The 22936-nt window shown below is 42.1% G+C and overlaps 1 pseudogene; it reads right to left on the reverse strand.

Annotated features, from left to right (window-relative positions):
• Window positions 1-12240: 12240 nt before the first annotated feature.
• LOC120614196 (spermatogenesis-associated protein 31A6-like) overlaps window positions 12241-22936 on the reverse strand; it is a 29584-nt pseudogene continuing 18888 nt past the window's right edge.

The raw sequence follows: 22936 nt of genomic DNA on the forward strand, positions 1-22936 counted from the left end.
AAATCAGAAGGAAGACCAGAGAAACTAAAGAATGAAGAATAATGAAAGAGAAATACAAGAACTAGCTGATATCATCAGGAGAGGAAATATAAGATTAATGGGCATTATCAAAGGTGCAGAAAAGGAGCAGGGATTAGAAATCATTTTCAGACAAATAGTTGAGAATTTTCAAATCTAGGGAACGAGCTGGAGTTTGGAATACAAGAAGTCAACAGAACACCCAATTATCTCAACCCAAAAAGGTCTTCTCCAAGACACATTATATTAAATTTATCAAAAAATCAATGACAAAGAAAAAATTCTCAGGGCAGCCAGGGAAGACGGTAACCTATAAAGGAAAACCCATTTGATTATCGTCGGACTTCTTAGCACAAACCTTACAATCCAGAAAGGAGTAAAATCAGATATTCGAACTATTAAATGAAAGGAACTACCAGCCAAGAATAATGCATCCAGCAAAGTTCTCCTTTAGGTATGAAGGAGAAATAAAGACGTTTCCAGACATATAAAAATTGAGGGAATTCTCCATGACGAGGCCTGCATTACAAAAATACTGAAAGGGGTAAACACACCAAAAATAAAATGATGAAAAGAAATACATAACTATGAGTAAGGTGACTAGGAGGGAGATAGAAGCAGAAGAGTGCAACCCTTACTAAGAACAGGGCATTGAAAGCTTAAACAGTAAGAAGAGATTTGCTATGCAAGATAGTAATGAACGTGTAGCATACATAGGGACAAATTGAGACAACAATAACAGAAAAGGAGAAGATTCAAACATCCAAATTCGCAAAGGGGAATGGAGATAAGGCACATGCAGAAGAAAATGGACTATATATATTTATATATATATAACTATCCTCTACATACTCCTAATGGTAACCACACGCCAAAGATTCAGAACTGCAGTATATAACATAAAACAAGGACCAAAGCAAAAATCTAGAAAATCCAACCAAAATTTTAAAAAAAGGACACGGAGGACAAGGAAGCAACGGAAACACCAAGCAACTAGAAAGCAAAAGATAAAATGGCTATAAGAAAGCCTCATATTTAAATAATCACCCTAAATGTAAATGGACTGAACTCACCAATAACAAGGTACAGAGTTGCAGATTGGATCAAAAAATAAAACACAACAAAATGCTGCCACCAGGAGACACATCTCAGTTACAAAGACAAATGGAGACTCAAAGTGAAAGGGTGGAAAATGATATTTCAGTCAAATGGCATTCAGAGAAAAGCAGAAGTAGCGGTACTAATATCGGATGAAACAGACTTTGAAATAAAAAAGGTAAAGAAAGATACTTCATAATGGTAAAGGGAATCGTACACCAAGAAGACATAACACTTATTAATATCTATGCTCCCAAACAGGGAACCCCGAAATGAATAAAGCAGTTACTAACAGAACTAAAGGAAGAAACAGACCAAAACACTATCATTGTAGGAAACATAAATACCCCACTGCTGGACATGGACAGATAATCCAAACAGAAAACCAATAAGGAAATAACATTCCTAAATGACACTTTAGTCCAACTGGACTTAATTGACATTTACAGAGCCTTCCATCCCAAAACAGCTGCTTATACATTCTTCTCTAGTGCACATGGAACATGCTCAAAGATTGACCACATGCTGAGACATAGAGATAGCCTCAACAAATATAAGAAAATTTAAATCATACCAACTTTATTCTCTGATCATAATGCTTTAAAGCTGGAGATTAACTGTAAAAAGAAAATGGGAAAAACCACAAATATATGGAGATTAAACAACATGCTACTGAAGAATAACAAGGTCAGAGAAGAAATAAAAAGAGATCAAGAGATACATAGAAACGAATGATAATGATAATGATAATGATACAACATATCAAAACCTTTGGGAAATGGCAAAAGCAGTCAAAAAAAGGAAAGTTCACATAATTACAGGCCTACCTAAAAAACAAGAATGAGGCCAAATAAACAACCTAATGCTTCATCTTAAAAAAACTAGAAAAGGAAGAATAAATGAAGCTTAAAGTCAGCAGAAGGAACGAAATAATCAAAATCAGAGCAGAATTGAAAGAAATTGAAAACAAAAAACAATAGAAAAAATAAATGCAACAAAGAGGTGGTTCTTTGAGAAGGTTAATAAAATTGACAAACCCCTGGCTAGACTCCCTAAAGAAAAAAGAGAAAGGACACAAAGAAACAAAATCAGGGTGAAAGAGAAGAAATTACAACAGATACTGCAGAAATAAAAAGAATCATATGACAACACTATGAAAAAGCATATAATACCAAATTTAATAATGTAGAAGAAATGCACAAATACTTAGAAAGATGCACCATTTTAGACTGAATCAAGAAGAACTGGAAAATCTAAATATGCCTATCAGCAGTATGGAAATTGAAACAATATTCAAAAACCTACCAAAAAGTAAAAGCCCAAGACCAGATGGCTTCACCAAACATTCAAAGAGGATTTAATACCTATGCTCCTCAAACTCTTCCAAAAAAGCAAAGAGGAGGCAATACTTTCTAACTCATTTTATGAAGCCAATATTACCCTGATACCAAAACCTGGTAAAGATAACACAAGAAAAGAAAACTACAGACCGATATCTCTCATGAACACAGATGCAAGAATCCTAAATAAGATACTAGGGAACCAAACACAGCAACATATTAAAAAGATTACACACCATGATCATGTGGACTTCATCCAAGGGCACAGGGATGATTCAATATATGCAAATCAATTAAGGTGCTATACCACATTAACAAATTAAAAAAGAATCATATGATCATATCGATAGATGCAGAAAAAGCCTTTGACAAGATACAGCATCCATTTACGATCAAAACACTTAACAAAATTGGTATATTAAGTACCTTAACATAACAAAAGCCATATATGACAAAACCTCAGCCAACATTATACTTAATGGTGAAAAACTAAAAACAGTCCAAGATAAGGAACAAGGCAAGGATGTCCACTATAGCCACTCTTATTCAATATAACACTGGAGGCCCTAGCGAGTGCAATCAGGCAAGAGATAGATATAAAAGGCATTCAAATAGGAAATGAAGAAGTCAAACTGTCACTAAAGACTCCACAAGAACACTACCAGAAACAATAAGCAAATACAGTAAAGTTTCTGGACACAAAATCAATCTTAAAAAATCCATAGCATTCCTATTCTCTAATAATGAAGTGTTAGAAAATGAAGTGGAAAAAATGATTCCTTTTGCAACTGCAACAAAAAGAATAAAATATCTAGGAATAAATTTAATGAAACATGTGAAAGACATATGATGAACACTGTAGTCCCTATTAAAGAAATCGAAGAAGATACAAAGAAATGGAAAGATATTCCGTGTTCTTGGATTGGAAGAATCAACATAGTTAAAATGACCTCATTACATAAAGTGTTATACAGAGTCAACGCAATCTCCATCAAAATCCCATTGGCATTTTTTAAAGAAATAGAACAAAAAATCATCAGATTTGTATGGAAGCACGAAAGACCCAGAATTGCCAAAGTGATCCTGAGAAAAATGAACGAGGCTGGAGGCATCACTCTGCCTGACTTCAAATTGTACTACAAAGCGGCAATAATCAAAACTGCATGATATTGGCAGAAAAACAGACACACGGACCAGGGGAACAGAATTGAGAGGCCAGAAGTAAACCCATTTTTTATATGGGCAAATAATTTTTGACAAAAAGGCCAAAACATGCAGTGGAGAAAGGAAAGTCTCTTCAATAAATGGTGCTGGGAAAACTGGAAAGCCATCTGCAAAAGAATGAAACCAGACTGTTGTCTATCACCACACACCAAAATTAAATCAAAATGGATTCAGGACCCGAATATAAGACCTGAAACATTAAAATGTATGGAAGATAATATGGGAACTAAACTCATGGATCTTGGACTTAGAGAAGATTTCATGAATTTGACCTCAAAGGCAAGGAAAGTAAAAGCAAAAATAAATGAATGAGACTATATCAAACTATAAAGCTTCTGCACAGCAAATGAAACCGTCAACAAGATAAAGAGACAATCATCCAAATGGGAAAATATATTTGCAAGCAATCCCTCCAATAAGGGCCTAATATCCTAAATATGCAAAGAATTCATACAACTCGATTACAACAACAACAACAAAAACAGTCCAATCAAAAAAATGGGCACAGGGCTTGAACAGGTACTTCTCCCAAGAAGATATACAAATGGCCAACACACATACCAAAAAATGCTCAACATCGCTAGCTATTAGGGACATGCAAATCAAAACCACAATGAGATACCATCTCACACCTGGTAGAATAGCTGTTATCAACAGGCCAAGTAATAACAAGTGTTAGAGAGGATGTAGAGAAAAAGGAACTCTCATACACTGGTGGTGGGACTGCAAATTGGTACAACCACTATGGAAAACAGTATGGAGGTTCTTCAAAAAACTAAGAATTGATCTACCATATGACCGAGCAATCCCTCTGCTGGGCATTTACCCCAAAGACTTCAAATCTTGCATCCGAAAAGATATTTGCACACCGATATTCATAGCAGCATTATTCACAGTGGTCAGGACATGGAAGCAACCAAAATGTCCTACGATAGATGACTGGATAAAGAAGTGGTGGTACATATCTACAATGGGATATTACTCAGCCATAAGAAGAGATGAAATATTGCCATTTGCAACAACATAGATGGACCTCGAGATTATCATGCTAAGCAAAATAAGCCAGACAGAAAAAGCTGAAAATCACATGATATCACTTACATGTGGGATATAAACCTAAAAGGAGCAAATGAACAGGACAAACAAACAGAGACTCATGGACATGGACAATGGACTAGTGTTTACCAGAGGGGAGGTGGGAGGGGGGAAGGTAAATAGGGTAAAAGGGGTCAAATATGTGGCGACAGAAAGAAATCTAACTATGGGCAGTGAACACACAATGTAAATATATATATATGCCTTACTGCTAAAATGTACAGCTGAAACTTACTGGATTTTGTTAACCAATGTCATCATAATAAAAATGTTTTAAAAATAAAGATAAAAATAAGTTAAAAAATGAAATCTTATTTTCTAACATTATCTGTTAGTGCTATAAATATCCCTCTACGTACTCAATGAAGCAGCTCCCACTAATCCTGAAATGCTTTTTCATTTTCATTCAGGTCAAAATATATTTTGTTTGGCTCTATTCCAACCCATGAGTTGTTTATACATGTTTTACTTGGTCTTCAAGTATGTGAGAAAATTCTAGCGATCTTTCTGTTAACAGCTTCTAATTTAATTCCATTATTGTTGTGCTAAAATATAACAAATCCTATTAAATTTCAGAGTACTATATCTTTCACAGCAACAGCCAGAACATACATGGCTACTGTTTTTCCAGGAAGGTTATAAGGTCCACATGGGCAGAATATATTCCCAGTACCTTGTATAAAGTCTGTTTTATACGTGTTTAATAAATGCTCATTATTATAAATATTCAAAGGTCCCGCACTTCAAATACCATCACATTGGAGAATAGGGCTTCAAAATGTAGATTTTGGGGGGCGACACATTCAGTCTATTGCACAGGAGATGAAAAAGGATATCACATATAACTCATCCCTACCTCACAACAATTTTCTATTTCAATATCAGATTTGGAAGTCCTTATGATGGGGCTAAAATTAAGATCCAAGAGTCTAGAACCTTCCAAAACCAAACTTTGTGTATTACTTTGACTAATGGCAAGAATCTCAAAAGGATTGATGGGATGGATAATCTCTCCATATTTCATCAAGTTAGGCCTGACTTTTCAAATATTCTGTTGCATTGTGGGTGGGATTGCCATGTTTCTCTATACTTATCCAACACAACCCTATGTGACTGGAAATGGCCCAAAGAGGAAGCCCTGGTCATTTCATCTTGCTACCATCACTATCACTGACATCAAGGGGGAAGACTGATTTTAAAATTAATGGTAATTGAGGGCAATGTGAGATTGTTGCTGGGTGGAGAGGAACCAATAAATTGTTGTTATAAAAGCAAATAATCTAAAATAACATTGATGCCTTAAGAGAGGCTTAGAACAAGTGAAAAATGCCCTATTAACTTAGACTCAGATGCTTTTTGGGCAAAAGACTGCCAAAACTTCCTCTACTTTTAAAGAAATGAAGGAGCTATGCAATGGGCAGGCTAATATGCATATTTCTAGGATTGATCCATGTCCCCCCACCCCCCCAATCAATGAGCAGATCAGAGCCCAATGACTATGGAATGATACCAATGTGGTTGTCTTGTATGGTTCTCATTTCACAAAACATTATGTATATGGAATAGAACTAGGTCTAAAGATTTAGACTTAAATCTTCACAAATTCATTAGGATTCTTAATTATTCAACAGATATATACTATAAAGTGTAGACAACTATAGGTCAGGGAAGCCAAAAAGAAAAGAGGAAAAGTGTAAAATCATGAAAATATGAGACAATTTGTGCCCGTGTTCTAGGATGGTTTTAAATTATACAATCCTTCACTGATTATTACAACTCTTCAAAATCTGTATGTGTACTTTGATGATCTATTGAAAGGCAAATGACTGCTATCAAACCAAAGTAATGGGTTTTTTTTTTTGTAAAAGGCTTTGACTAAAAATCATGAGGGTGACATATGCTGTGAAGGTTAAGTCCATTGGACCTGGAATAGGCCTGAGCTAACGTATCTGTATATCACTATTTGTTACTCAAGAAATGAAATACATTGACTAATAGTGTTGCTTTGTAACCATGGAACCAAGCTGTTTGGGGGCAGGTTTTAACAGCTTATCAGCAGTGTTTGATAACAATGCTGATAATTTACACCAGTTCTCATGTGACCTTCAGAGACTTCTGATGGGGCTGGTTACATGGCAAGAATATGTCTGTGTATCCAGCACAGGATAAGAAATCTCAGCAGTGAATCAAGTTTTGGCTTCTGGGGTACTCTGTGCACATGTCTGTACAATAGAGGAAAATGGGAGCTCATGCCTGGCCCTCATCCAAACCCCTTGCTGTGAAGCAACCTTTGACAGTGATGCAATGTACCTTTTTTCCTTAAAAAATTGTAGATTTGTAATTATTACCCTTTGGGATACTTTGAGTCTTTAGCAATTTAACCTTATTTAACTGTCACTGTTAGTGCACCACATTATTTGGAATGTGGCAGTTCTATAGTTTCAGACCTTGAAGCACTTTCTTATGTGTAACCTTTTTCTTTCTAACGAATTATGTATCTATAAGACGTGCATAACCTAGTTCTTTTTTTTTTTTTAATGCTATTCATTCAGTGATCTCTTTCGTTCCTTCCCTTATTTTCTGTGCCAATTTTCTCAGTGTACTTGTTGCTTTCTATTTCTCTTGGATTTGCTGTGCTCTCTAGCCACCAATAATGTTATGTTTTCCTGAGCAGTCTAACAATAAAGTCTTATTCCTGTTTATCATGATAGAGACATGATTACATTCTACCTATGCTGTTTTTTAAAAATAACTTTTTTTTCAACTACAGTTGGCTTACAATATTATATTAGTTTCAAGTGTATAACATGGTGATTAGACACTTATATAACTTACAAAGTGATCACGCCAAAAATCTAGTATCCATCTGATACCATATATAGTTATTACAATATTACTGACTATATTCCTTAGGCTTCACTTTAGATCCCCATGACTATTTTGTAACTAACAATTTGTACTTTTTAATCCTTTCCCCTTTTCAACCCCACCCCCAAACTCCCTCCCATCTGGCAACCATCAAAATGTTTTGTTCTTTAGATCCACATGTCAGTGAAACCATATGGCATGTCTCTCTGTCTCACTTACTCCACTCAGTGAAATACCTTCTAGGTACATCTATGTTGTTTCAGGTGGCAAGATTTCATTCTTTTTTAATAGCCGATTAATATTCCATTGTATATATGTACCACCTCTTCTTGATCCATTCAGCTATTGATAGACACCCAGGTTACCTCCATATCTTGGCTATTGTAAATAATGCTTCAATGAACATATGGATTTACGTGTCCCTTCAAAGTAGTCTTTTGGGTGTGTTTGGATAAATACCCAGAAGTAGGATTACTAGGTCCTTCTTTGTCTCTTGTTATATAGCCTTTGTTTTAAAGTCTACTCTGTCTGGTATAAGTATTGCTACTCTAGCTTTTGTTTGTTTCCATTTTCCTGAAATATCTTTTTCCATCCTTTTACTTTCAGTATGTGTATGTCTTTCAATTTGAAGTGTCTTGTAAGCAGCATATGTAAGGGTCTTGTTTTCTTATTCAGCCACCCTATTTTTCGATTGGAGCATTTAATCCATTTACACTGAAAGTAATTGTTGATAGATAATGTAGTTATTGCTACTTTATTTATATTTTTAATATTTTTTCTTCTTCTTAAAGAGGTCCCTCCAACATTTCCTATAATACTGGCTTGGTGGTGATGAACCCCTTTAGCTTTTTCTTGTCTGGTAAGCTCTTGATCTGTCATTTGATTTTAAATGATAGCTTGGCTGGGTAATCTTGGCTATAGGTCCTTGCTTTTCATCAATTTGAGTATTTTGTACCAATGCCTTCTGGCCTGCAGAGTTTCTGTTGAGAAATCAGCTGACAGTCTTATGAGAGTTCCCTTGTAGGGAACTAATTGCTTTCTCTTGCTGCTTTGAAAATTCTGTCTTCATTTTTAGCCTTTGGTATTTTAATGATGATGTGCCTTGGTGTGGGTCTCTTTGGGTTCATCTTCTTTGGTACTCCCTGTGCTTTCTGGGCTTTTATAGCTATTTCTTTCACCAGGTTAGGAACGTTTTCCATCATTATTTCTTCAAATAGGTTTTCAAATCTTGCTCTCTCTCTTCTCCTTCTGGTACCTCTATGATGCGATATTTGGTACACTTGGTCTTGTCCCAGAGAGCCCTTAAAATACCATTTTGGATTCTCTTCTTGCTGCTGTTCTAATTTGGTGTTTTATGTTACCTTATCTTCTAAATCGCTGATTCTGTCCTCTGCCTCATCCAGTCTATTATTGATTCCTCCTAAGGAATTCTTCATTTCAGTTATTGTAGTCTTCATTTCTGACTGGTTTTTATGTTTTCTATCTCCATTTTTATATTCTATCTCTTTGTTAAAGTTCTCACAGAATTCATCTATTCTTTTCTCTAAGTTCAATAAGCATCATTAAAACCAGTGTTTTGAATTCTGCATGTTAGATTGTGTCACCATTTTTTTTTCTGGAGCTTTATTGTGTTCTTTCATTTGGGATGCTTGTCTTTCCATTTCAGCTGTTTCTCTGTGTTTCCTTCTATGTACTGGATAGGGCTGCTATTTCTCCCAGTCTTAGTAGAGTGGTCTTGTATAGTTAGTGTCGTGTGGGGCCCAGTGGCACAGTCTTCCCTGGTCACCTGAGCCAGATGCTCCAGCTGTGTGCCTTCTATGGATTGTGTGTGTCTCTTATTGTATGTGAGCCTTGGTTGTTGTTTGCACATCACTGAGAGGGATTGATCCTTAGGCTGATTCATTGTGAGAACTGGCCGGTTCTCACATAGACATTCCTTTTAAGAGGGGGCCAGAGGGACAAATCCCACATAGAAGGATTTGTTTTACCAGGGCTCTAGTGCCTACCCGGTCCGCCCATTATGTGTGTTGTGTTCAGATGCAGCCCCAAGTGCTGCTCAGACTCGGTCCACAGCCAACCCTTGGGTGTGCCGGCCCTGTGGCCTCCTGCACGAGGCCTAGCTGCAGGACACATTCAGCTGTAGCCGATGCCCTACCCAGGGCCACCTGCCAAGAGTCACCAAGCAATTTGTAGGTGGCTACCACCCACACGAGGCTTAGGGGCACATCAAGTGGCCAAGCCATGAACCAGGCAGGCGCTGCTAATGCCAGACTTAGGTCTGTTCATCAAGAATTACAAGGTACACTGAGGCCAGATACTGTTTGGGTTTTGAGATCCTTTGAGAAGTTTTAGGAAAGTCTGAAGCATGAACCAAGGCAGGCCGTTTGTATGGAAAAGCTACTGAAAGTGGCTCAGTGGGACTGCAAGTTCAGTGAGGCAGGGTATCAGGATATCACCAGGGCGGATCGACCAGTGTTAGCCAAACTGATGGAAATTCAGTCATAATGGCTACCTGCAAGTGCATACCAGGTATGGGTAGGACTCACTGAAGAAATAGTTGCCTCCACCAGCACTTCTGCCTTGAGAAAGCTGTCCCTCTGGCCCCCTCACTGAAGCTAGATACCTCATTTCCTCTCCTTATGTCCCTGGAGCCTTTCGATCTGCTGCCCCAGACTTGGAGCTGATGCAGAGTCCATTAGCAAATAAGTTCTGCAAGCAAAGCCTCTTAAAAGGAATGTCTATGACTCCATTCACCTTCTATTTCATTCAGCTACAATCTTCACTGGTGTTCACAGTCAGAAAACATGAGGACTTCTCTTCTTGGCACTGGAACCCTAGGCTGGGAAGCCCAGTGTGGGGCCAGGACCTCTTGCTCCTCTCAGGGGACCTCCATAGCTGAGATATCCCTCCCAATTCTCAACTGCCACACACAAATGTGGGACCAGCCCGGTCTATATCTCCACCCTTACTACCAGTCTCAAGGTAGCCTTTTCTGTATGTTTCCAATTGAAAGACTTCTGTTCAGCTAGACTTCAGGCAACTCCCAATGATGACTGTTCTGCAGTTTAGTTGTAATTTTGGTGTGGTTGTGAGAAGAGGAAAGCATAGCATTTACCTACTCCACCATCTTGATCAGAAGCCCAGGTTATTATCCTCTATGATAAATGCATGCCTGTTTGGAAACACGTTGTTTATCAATAGAACTGCTTGCCACATTTCTTCCAATTAACTTTGTTCTCTCCCAGAGGTGTTATTTTATGAGTTCCTATTAGATTTTCATCCACACTTAAGTCTGATGATATGCATTGTATGTGTGTAATAACATATGCTCATGTATTCTTGCTTCACTAGGAATTCTTGCTGCTTTAGAACCCTTCCATAGTTTCACTATTACACTAATATCTGGGAGTGACCATCAGCTCATAATCTTATATGTATCCATCTCATTATGTCAACTGCCAGTGGCCCATATGTCCCAAACTAATGATAACATAGCCATTCTTTTAAAATCTTATTAGTACCATAAATTTATCAATGCTTTTAAAAAACTCTATGCAGGCATTTGGCTTTTGATACCCCATCTAGCTCTTAAGACTGATTTATTTCTCCTACCATCATAGATTTCTTAGTTATCATGGCTGGTCATTTTTGTATTGCTTCCATTTTCTGCATTAACATAATCAACTCTGGGCTGATTGGCTCATAAAATGCAAACAAATTTCTGTCAATCCTTTCCTTACTCAAGCTCTAAACTCCAAGATTAAGAGGTATTATGAATTGGATACCTCTCTCCTAATGAGATGTGAAGATAAATAAAATCCTAAAGTTAAATCCTGGGGAACAAAGAAAAGGGCAACGATTCATTCATATTCTAATAAACACTAAAAACCAAAAATTTGGACTCTGAACTGGATCGGCTTGAGGCTATTTTTAAATTCTGGGTGTTGTTATTTTCTATTTATATTTTTTCCAACATTAAAATCAGAAACATGTAAAAAATCTGATCTTATCTTATGTACAATTTGATAAACAATTTATAAAAGAAATCTTTACCAAGTAGCAAGCACGGTGCTTTACCTGCTTTTAAGTTGAGGGACACTACTCCAACCAAGTGATCAAGTTTAGCATTATCAGTGATCATTCACATTGACATCATATACTACTGATAGGATGAGAATAGCTTCATTCTGTGGTCTTCCTACAAAAACCCTGTAACACCAGTGCAATCATAAAAAAGATAATAGAAACCCATATTGAGAGATATTCTACAAAATACTTGACAAAGACTCCTCAAAACTGTCTGGGTAATCAAAACCATGGAAGGTATGAGAAATTGTCACGGACCAGTAGAAGCTAAGAAGCCATGACAATTCAATGTAATGTGGTATCCAGGATGAAATCCTGGAATACAAAAACACTAGAGAAAAACTAGTGAAATCAGAAAAATAATGTGTTTAGTTAATAATGTATCAAAGTTACTTATGGCAAATGCACCAGAGGTATAAAAGATGTTAAGAAGGGGAACTGTGTGAGGAGTATATAGGAATTACCATTGTAACTTTTCTTTATATCTACAACAATTCTAAACTGAAGTTAATTTTTTTTTTTTAAATTTTAAAGTATTCCAAGTTAGATAATTTTCTTTGGTTTTCTATAAGTCAAGTTTCCTGAAAAAATCAAGCATGTAGAAAAAGATGCTTTTTGACTTTCATTTCCCTTTTGGTACAGTGCAGTAAGCTCACATTGCATTAAGCTGTCAGAATGAGGAGTAAACATTCCCATAGCTACTTGAATTCTCCTGCCAAGAGTGCTGATCCAGTCTCTGGTGCGCTAGTCCTAGTGGTACTATGATACAGCCTTCATCCAATGGTGGGTTCTTACTCCTGGCTCTTTTCTTTGGCAGTGATGCCACTAAGTTAAGTGATAATAAGCCACTGTCGAAGAAATACCTGTCCTCCAATTAATGCTAAAGATATACCATCATTTTCCCTCATGCCGTATCGAAAGGAGATGGGGAACGGAAAACTTACTCGTGGGAATCGACTGACATATTGTCCACATACTCAATCTACCAGATCATACTTGCAGAAAGCAATTTGCCAGGATTGAGAGAAACTTTTAGTGGTCCAGGTTTAAAAATGAGAATCCCATTTATGTCCTTCTCTGTGCTGACCAAACCACATCCTGAAATGACAAGCGATTGACCAAATATTTTCTTGGCTAAGACTATACTATACTGTTTCCCCCAAAAGTGAGTACTTTTCAATACTATGTGGTACTGGACATGAAAGTAGCATTGATTTTATTCCAATTCTAAAACCTGCTATCCAAGCAAGGTAAAATTAACTGGTTTGCAATGCTGCAGTGTGAGCAAGCATCATGGAGTTAAGGAAAAGGTCCCGGATTGGATGCTCAGGTTACATGCATACAAGACCGCTAGGAAGACTCGCTTTTTAATTACTCGGTGAAAAACGAACCATTAGAATGGCATAAAATGAAAGCCAAAAGAACATGTAAGAACCAACACCTGGGGATCACTTCATAAATAATATATAAATGTCAAACCACTATGCTGTACACCTGAAATACAAAATAGTGAATAAAAATTGTAATTGAAAACTTTAAATTAAAAAATCAGCATCCACCTCCCTCCCACCCTTACCCACCCTCCACCTACACACACAGCCTTGAGAAATCTCATGGATCTACAAGATCCTAGAAACAGGGCTAGATCAACATTCTGACATAGCAGGCACGGAAAAATCTAACAGCATTAAGTTGAAGGACACCAACAGAGGAAGGATAGAGATTGTCACTCAAAAACAGAAAGTGAACAGATCCAGAGTTCTCCATTACATAGATTCATATAAATGTACCACATAGCTCAGAAACTGGCTCTCTGATGTCTACTGAGGTTTGATTTCTGGGAGAAGGTTTTCCCACATTCATTACATTCATAGGGTTTTTCTCCTGTGTGAATTCTTTGATGGACTATGAGATTCAACAATGAGTTCTCCATTACATAGGTGCATATAAATGTACCACATAGCTCAGAAACTGGCCACAAACATATACTGGTGATGTCATTCTTCCATCTTTAAAACTTCACATTCCTCAGTGAATTTGTGCACAGCAAGTGTTTTCTTATATATTTTCTATAAAACAATATTACATATAAAATGTAGTTTTGTTATATTAGTTCTAGGTAGATTTTATCTTCAATTCTGAAACTGATACATTTCCACAGAAAAAAATTATGACACAAACTCAGTATGTATTCAAAAATGTAAGTTACCAAAATACAAGATTTTAGTCTAATCTTACTTGATGTTTACTGAAGCCAACTTCACAGTAAAGGCTTTTGTTTTTCCCTGAGGTTTCTAAGATTTTAATGGTCTTCAGCTCAATCAGGACAATGACAGAAGTTTTATTCCTCATGTAAAGTCTTTGATGTACCGTATGTTGAATTCTGAAGGTCAAGCTACTGAAAACCTGAAGAATAATTAATTTTGCAAATCTACATGTGGAATTTGTTATTTTTTTGTTGAGGCAATGACATTACAAAAGAACAAAAATTCCCAAGCATTTCTCCAAGTAGAGAACACCATTTAGTATGATGCTGACCTGACAATGTCAGAGTGTCTCGAGGATCTCAAGGGGACACAAGTAATACCTCTCTTTGCTGTCAGTTGTCTGAGTTGCGCATTCACTAAGAAGGAATTGTCAGTGGGTGGTGCTCAGGTGGTTTCCGTGAGGCCACATGTGCTGTCTGTGTGTTGTTTCTGGGTGAAGTCTATATGGGTGGTCTCTGTGGGATGTCTGTGAAATCTGTGTGGAGGTCTTATTATGAAGTCTCTGTAGGACAACAAGAGGTCTCTCTGGAAGGTGTCTGTGAGAGGTGTCTGTTGGGAGGTACCTTTGTGAAGTCTGTGTTGTGTGGCTCTGTGACATGTCTGTTGTGAGGCATCTCTGTGAGGCCTCAGTGTGAAGAGTTCTCTTTTGGGAGGTGTCTGGGGTTAGGTCTCTGTGTGACAGGTCTCTGTTAGGAGGTGTCTGTGTGTGTCATCTCTATGTGAGAGGTCCCTGTGTGGGTCCCTCTATAGCTGGCCTTACTGTGCCTTATGAAAGACAGCAACAACAGATGAGCAGTGGGACTTGCCCCTTCCTTCTGCTGCTTCCGTCAGCATCCCAGTCACTCTGGTACTTATGCTGACAGGAGCATGGGGTGCATGTCCAGCTCCCCCCCGACTCTCAGAATTCACCATTCGGTGCCTGAGACGACCCATGAGCACAGCCAGGCTCAAGGTCTCAGCTGTGTGACACCCTCTCCCAAGCACTCGAAGACCTGGGGCACTTCCTGCCCTGGGTCCCACCCTTCCACAGGTCCAGGCTGCACTGCTGTGCCCAGCCTGGTGGCTGCTCAGGATCCCAGAAGCAGGAACTAGCTCCAGGAAGATCCTGTGTCATGAGAATGCCTATGCTCCTGCACCCCTCAACCCTGGTCCTGGTCCCACATGTTGGGGTCCTGACAGGTGTGGGAGCAGGACCATTCCTGCTGTCATCAGATCAGGGTTGTTCTAGAACAGGACTCTCCACCACTGCAAGGACACCCGAGCTGGGTCCCCTGTGTGCCAAGTGTGGCACAAAGTGCAGAATCACTCTAGAAAGATTGTTCCTGGTCTCCCTTTTTTCTGTGTGGTTTGGGGCCAGAGAGGAGGCAAGCGACACTAGGAGCAGGCCACGCCGAGGACCAATCCTGGACTGCACCACCCATTCTGGACAGGTCACTTCTGCGCTCCCGTGTGATAAATCCTGTGTGGTGTCTTCGTCTCCTGCAGGGCTCTGGGATAAGCAAGGCTAGAATCACATAAGAATTATTACGTGATGGCAGGCCAGTCTCTCATCCTTTTAAGTCCCCAACTCTCCCCTGGAGCAGACCTTGGGCCATGTGTTTATGTAAAGGTCACCAGACTGGGAGTGACACTGAGTTCTCTAGTCCTGGCTTTTCCACCTGTTGTTAAGTCATCTTTTCTAGAATTCAGGAGGCAAGGATGTGCAAGCTTAGAAACTGTATTGTGGAGACAATTAACCATTCCTGACTTGCTTTAATTCTGCAGATTTGGCCCTAGAGGTGGCTTCTTTATATCTGTGATCTCAGAGCTGAAGAAGGTGGAGACAGAGGTTGGGGCCCTTTCCCCTTCCCTCCTCCCATACCTGTAGATGATGATGGGACATCAGGGCTTCTCGGTCGCTGCATATTTATGGACACTCTGTGTCACTTTGCCTCCTTTCTTGGATCCAACCTTTTCAATTCTTCACCCACATCCCACCCAAATTTCACGGTATCCGACTGTCAGATAGTTACCCACATACAGTCACACCCTGTTCCATTCATCCAGAATTCCTCCCCTGGGGTTAATAGAGGGAAAGGCAGGTCACCAGTGACCATGACCATTCATTCATTTGTGGCAGGAGTGAACACAGCCCTCATCATCATCCTCCCTGAGGCTCACACCTACGCACACGCAAAGCAGGAAGTGCCATCTGTCTGGTCTCTACATGTGGGAAAGGCAGAGGTGGGGGAGGGCGAGCTGTACATTTTATTCAGGCTAAGCTGAGAGGGGTTCACAAGGCCATCCCCATCGCAGCCTTCATTAGAGTGAGAAGGGACCTTAAGGAGCCTTTAGGGCCCAAGAGATCCAGGGGCAAGATTTCTCTTGCTTCTGAACTCCCCACTCCAAAACTTCCTGACAATTCTTGGAGCCTGAGTGGGAATGTCCAACCCTGTGAGGCCCCTGTAAACCTATTTCCTACAGCTGCACGATTTCAAAGCTGAGTGGAAGCAGGAGAAAGATGGGTTGAACCAGATCCTCGAGTGGAGTTTTTATGGGTTTTTTTCGTCTTGTTTTAGAGTAGTTTTTGTTGTTTGAGTAATGAAAGTATTGTGAAAATATCAGGGGCAATGAAGGGACTTGGGGTAAGGAGTAAGCTCGCAATGCCACGATCAGCCTCCCTCCATGCCCCTTTCTTCTCGAGGCCAAAGCACACACCTAGCAAGCACAAGGAGAAGTCACTACACCACCCTTTTATGAGAGAAAAACATATATTGGGGAAAAGTAAATATTTTGAATGTAGTAATGAGAAAACGCTTCTCTACATGGACTGATTTTTTTTTTCTTGGAGACATATTTGCCTACTAGAAAAGGTTAGTGAAGCACGGACCAGGCAAGACCCTTCCTCGAAAAAGATAATGCCGTGGGCAGTGTGGTTGGTGGCCTGGCGTGCACGGCATCCTTGGCCTATACTGGCAGGCACTGACTGGAGACAGTGTTTTCTTGGGGGCCAGGGATGGGTTGCGACTCACTTCCAGCTGCTCATCATCGAATCTGACACTTTTCAAGGACTTCCAGGTCTGACTTGCTTTTCCCTGATAGAACAATTTTGGTCTTTGGAGTCAGCCTGCTGACTGTGAGGGGTGTAATTCATCATTCTCGCTTGCTCTGTGGAGTAAGGAAGGCAGCAGACACACACACATACTGGGGCTGGGTGTTCCCGTTTGTGCTCCTTTAACTTCGTGGCATGAAGTCCATGGTGAATGGCCATTTTCTTCTCTAGAATCTGTCCCACAGCTGTCATGAGCTCCTGAGCCTCCACATTCTCGCTGTCCAGAATTGATCTGCTTTTGACTGACTGTTGGCTCTGGGCAGTGGCTGATTTGGGCTTGCACTTTTGCAAAGCATCTTGACCTTGGAATTTTTTATGGGGGAAAATCCTCATTTTTCTTTTGAAGAAGCTTTGTAAAACACTTTGTTTTTTCTCTGGCAGCAGCTGGAGGTATTTCTTCCCAACAGAGCCTACAGTTTTTCTGGCTTGGGCAGAGGAACTCATACTCCTGTCTTGACAGGTCCCCAATTTCTCGAGCTTTTCTGCATGCTCTCCTGGGTTGGGCCACCTGCAGTCCTCTCTCTCATAAGTAGGGACAAACATCTCGCTCTGATTCTTCCAAAAGCCTTGATATCTTTTGGTCCTGGGCTCCTGCTGCTCTGGACTGCTGCTTGAGGCTGCCTTGAGGCCACACAGCATCTGGAAAACTAGCTTGTTTCCATTGGGCACTCCCTGGGGATGGCACTGAGGCACCTGAGAGGCCAAGTTGTCAGTAGCAAGGGGCTTGTGTCTGGGACAGTCGTGTGGCAGGTTCTCTGACTGTACCTTTACGTTGGACTTAAACTCACTAACCATCTCTGTGTTAAGGCGTGGCTCTCCTGGATCTTGGAGAACAGTCATTCTAGGGTATAGGGGACTTTTACTGGTCCCTGGAGCCTCTAAACTACCCAAATGTGCATTTTTGTTTTGGGACTTTGTCAGCACATTGGTTCCCAAGATGTCTCTAGACTCTGGTTGAAAAGCAGGGGACAATGTGGCCTTCCCTGCCTCCCTGGCTTCCTTGGCCCTCAAAGATTGGGGTCCTATGTTCATCTCTGGCACTGTTACCTGATGGCTGGGGTCTCGTGAGGCATGTAGACCACTCTTCCCTCCTGGCTCGTTCCTGGACATTGTTGAACCTGGACTGGGCTCTGTGCTGTCCTTCATGGCCCACTCCACAATCCCACTCTGCCAGGTGAGTGTGATGGCCTGAGGTGGCGACCTGCCCTCCTGTCTAGCCAGAGAGGCCTTTGTGGTCCCATGGTCATCACCAAGTGGGATCTGTCCCAGAGCCCTCTGGATTTCCTCACACACAGGTAAGGGGGCCAGGAGAGTCCTCTCCAGGGTGGGAACTGACTCCTCTCCTATCGCTTTCTCTCCCAGATGGGGCTGAGGAAGTTTTCCAAGGACCTCAGCAAGCTGGACTATCGAGTGGTCTCCAGGGACACAGGGAGCTGAGGGCCGAAAGGCAAACTGCAGAGTGGGTGAGGGTTGAACCTTTTTCAACGTAAAGTGATTAATGGACTTGATGAGCTTGAGGGGCAGGCCCCACATGTGCCTCACCCAAAACTTTGTCATATGTGCTTCCAGCATCTTTTGAGTGTTTGTGTCGAGGAAGGAAACCCTGTGGGAGGTGTTCACCCAGGGTTCCCAACCCTTTAAGATTCCCAAATTCCTGGTTTCCATGTGAGCGTTGGACTTGGGAGAAGCATGGTTGACAGCAAGCCAGGATCGACGCACACTCACGGGGATTAAACCCTCGCTGGTTTGCCCCCAATTCCTGCCTAAATGGCCTTTTGGGATGTTTTCTAGATTTTTGTCTAAGCTCCTCGGCAAACCACTTGTCAAGTCCTTTCTTAAAAGCATCCAGTCATTTTCTGACCCTTCAGAGTCTACTTCCTGAAATGCCACTATAGGCCTTTCGGAGGACCTGGAGAGGTTTTTAGGGACCTTGCTCATGTCTTGCTTTAGCTGGAACCCCACCTTCTGCGGATCCTTGCTGCTTTCACCTGTGAAGGAAGAGGGCCGTGAGGCCCCATGCTTGTCCTTTACCGGACATTTCCCTGGTAATTCGCTCTGAAGCTGCCTTAGTTCCAGAGATTCTTGTATCTTCCGAGGTAGCTCCCAGCGGTTTTGGATAAGCCATTTTTGGAGGTGTTGCTCCAGTTGCTTCCGGAGCTCTGGACTGATTGGAAAATTCTCGGGAAGGATGGAGCCCACCCAGCTGTCCTCAGGAAGGTTGGGAGTGAAGATATTAAAGACTTCCTGAGATCTTTCGATCACAGACGGCGGAGCCCACCCACTTTCTAGTTGCTTCGGCAACAAGGGCCATTCTGTATTTTGAATCTCAATTGAGGTGAGAGATTTTAGCTCATTCCGGGCTGTCGGGCAAGACACACCACAGGCTCTAATCTGGGATGGAGAAGAAGGTCCTAGGATTTGTACAGGAGATTGGAAATGGGCCTGGGCCTGAGCCAGAGGTGGGGCCTGTAATTGCAGCATCCTTGGAATCAAGGCTTGAGGTTGGAACTCCAGCTGGGGCAGGGGCTGGGAATGGGAAAGCAGTGGAGGTAGTTTAGCCTGCAGATGAATTGGGCAGGGATTTGAGATTCCATTGAATAAGAATGAGGGAGACTGTAGTGTGGAAGAATTCTCAGAGATCCAGGAAGTAGCCACCGGGGATTCGCTGTGCAGAGAGGAGAGACCCCAAAAAAGCTGGTTGTATTTTTGCTGTAGATGGTCCCCCAAGACCTTAGGATATGAGAGCTGCTGAGGACTAGGCAGTTGCTCTGGCTTATCTTTCGCGGTCCAGAAGGGTTGGGGGATTGTGGTGTCCTGCTCAGCACCTAGTGATGGCAACATTTTCCCCAAAGAATTCAGGTGGTAGTCTGGGCTCATTTGTTTTGGATATAATCTGTCTTTGTCTTTTTCCTTCGAAATCTTTATCTTGATTCTCTCTGTGACTTGTATCTCCAGGAGATTCTGGTCATCGGATTCGAGTAAGGAGGGGCTAACAGCCTCTACCATTCTGTCTGTGGAGTCTCTCCTGAGCAAGGCCTCTTGTGAGTGGTGGGACAGGTGCTCTTGTTGGGATTTGCACTGTGATGAGTTTGAGAGGCACAAGGCTTTGGCAGCTGCCTGCCACTGAGACGGGGTTAAAATGGAACAGCTTGAGTAGTCAAGGCCTGAGATGGCTGGGACTGCGACAGGAGAAGCTGACAAAGGTGTGTGTGGAGATGAGCTTTGTGGGATGGTCCTGAGTGGGAGTGCCATCAAGTCACACTGAGGAGGTGTCATAGTGGAGTCTGACAGTGGTGGTGCAGAGGAGGCTGTTGGAGGTGGAAAGTGGGCCTCCGAATCATGGAGGCATGAGGTAGAAGGGGAAAGTGCAAGTGGCTGTGGTGAAAGGTCGTCCAGCGGAAAGAAAGGCTCTGGTGGCTGAGAGCCACTCAGGGATGAATGTGAATGAATAGAAATTGAAGAGGTAGTAGGACTTTGTGACAGGGCAGAGGCCAGAGGTAGCAGGCGTTCAGTCGGAGGAGCTGGGGAAGCCAACGGGGACATGACGGAAGCAGCATCTTCCACAGGCTCTGCACAGGGCTGGCGGGCTCCCTCAGGAACTGCTTTGCACGCCTCACCAGTGGCTTCTTGACCTGAGCTCTGACAAAAGCTGCCTTTGTCAGGGAGCCTTCCCAGGTGGCTGCAGGACACGGAGGCACAAGCTGCAGCCAGGGGCACGTGGGGCCAGGAGATCCTGCAGGGTAGGCACCTGGTGCCTAGGGTCCTCCCCATCCCCGACATTTATTCCACAGTGCTCCTGCTGTCTGTCACCCCAGGGCTGTAGCCACACCCATACCCCATTGCCCTCCCTTCCATGTCAGTTCGAGGTGTCCAGCAGCCCAGAGGGTGGTGGACCCGAGAGAAGGGGAAGATTCTTTACCTTTGCAGAAGAGAAATCAGGCTCTGAGCCTCTTCCAGTTCTTGCAGGCAATCTCTGCAAGCTGGAAATCAGGAGACCGGGTCATGTGGTTAAGGCAGGGCCTTAGGGGTCTTACAGGAGGCTAGGGTAATGGCCCTTTAGGGGAGACACTTTGAAGGGAGATCTCTGGAGCCCAAGCATCCAGGTCAAGGATAACAATTCCTGACAGTGATCACAAGGCTCAAGAAGGGTAAAACTTTGTCTTTTACAAAGTGCTTCCACATCTATTACCCACTGCGGACCTCACAACTGCCCCATAGGGGAGCAAGAGGTCAGGGGGCACCTTACAGAGGAAACTGAGTGATGATAAACAACTTGTTCAAAGGTGGACCTGGCGGAGGGGTGGGGGGTGGGTTCTCACCTTTCAGTCGGATACTATTGATCTACGACAGTCCAAATGCCCCTGCTGGGTGACACCCATTTCCAGGCTCTCAGATGCTTCATTCAGAATACAATTCTGGGATGTATCTGGATTTTAATTTCCTTCCCAAGAGCCTTCCCGATGGCTCTGTTTCCTGTGAAACAGGCTCCGCTGCTGGCATCCTTGGAGACCTGGACCTGGACCCTCAGGGACCAGAGAGGTGGGGGGCAAACCCCTTGGCACAGGGCTGAGGGGCAGAAACTCACCTTTCGAAGCTCTACTTTTCTTCCTGATCTTTCTCTTCCTCTTTGGCTCCACCGAATGCTGAGACAAGAAAATGTGAGGAGCTAGACTCATTCTTACTCTCCTGTCTCTAGACAAGCTACAGAAGCTCAGTGTTCATGAACAAAGTGACTTTCTACATTTAATTAATGAGACTCTCTAATTTTTCCCCTTTTATTTTTTTTGTAAAGCAGATAAAATATTTTGCTTTTCTTCTTGGATGAATGGAAAAAAGAATCTTGATGAGACCCACCATGGATTTCTTGCTCAAGAAAAAGAAAAAAACACACATTCTCAGAACTACAGGCCCCTCTGAGCTCAGTCCGGTAGGACTCTGGTTTCCCAGGCCAGAGCCCCACTCCAGCCTTTGCTCAGAGACACTCAGTGGCTCGGCACTGATCTCGGATCAGCCCCAACAGAGGAGAGGCTCGACTTAGACACCTGCCATGGGAAAGCAGTTGGTGAACTAGTGCTCAGGGGCCTGTCACTCTGTAGAGATCCAACTCTTACTTAGTATCCAGTCCTTGATCATTGGTCACTGCATCTGGGACTGTGCCCTGGAGCCCTCCACCACACCTGGACTCCTGATCCAAGATCTTCAGATCAAAATCCGTGTGCTCACTCTAACCCCTGCTCGGCCTGGCTTGTTCCTAGAACGTGATGTTCTATTCATTCCCAAGAATTCCCGTCTCACCATTTTCTCTAGGTGATTCAGAAAAGGTGAAATAATAAGAAAAAAGATCAGCTTTGCTGGGTCTGGGCCAAGGGTTCCTTACCTTCCTGATGTTTCTATGTTTCCTAGGTGGTGGTATAGATGGATTACTCTGGAAGCAGAAGAGTAACAGGAGGAAGAGCCCCAGTCCACACAGGAAGGTGAGGATGGTATCAATCACCCAGGGAGTGAAACTGAGGCTTATCCATGTGTCAATAATGCTCTTCAGAGAAGAGAGAGGATTTTCCATGATGTGAATATCACTGCTGCCTTCTGGCAACTGAGCACTGGAAGTTCACTTGGGAGCAGAACCCCAGGCCCACCCACATCACAGAGCTGTGGCCTAGTCACAAAGGTTCCTGAGGGCGGGGAGGGGACAAGAAGAAGAGGAGGCTGAACTACTGCCCTTCTCTCACCATCCAGCTACATGTACCTCTGCACCCTTCTGGGCCTTCTAGATCTCTCATTCCACTCTACCCTCAATCTGTCAGAGAGACCTTAGATGATTTTCTCTTAATTTCATGTGGGAACCAGAT

Source organism: Pteropus medius, unplaced genomic scaffold (genome assembly GCF_902729225.1).
Source record: "Pteropus medius unplaced genomic scaffold, Ma_sr-lr_union100, whole genome shotgun sequence".
Classification (NCBI taxonomy): Eukaryota; Metazoa; Chordata; class Mammalia; order Chiroptera; family Pteropodidae; genus Pteropus; species Pteropus medius.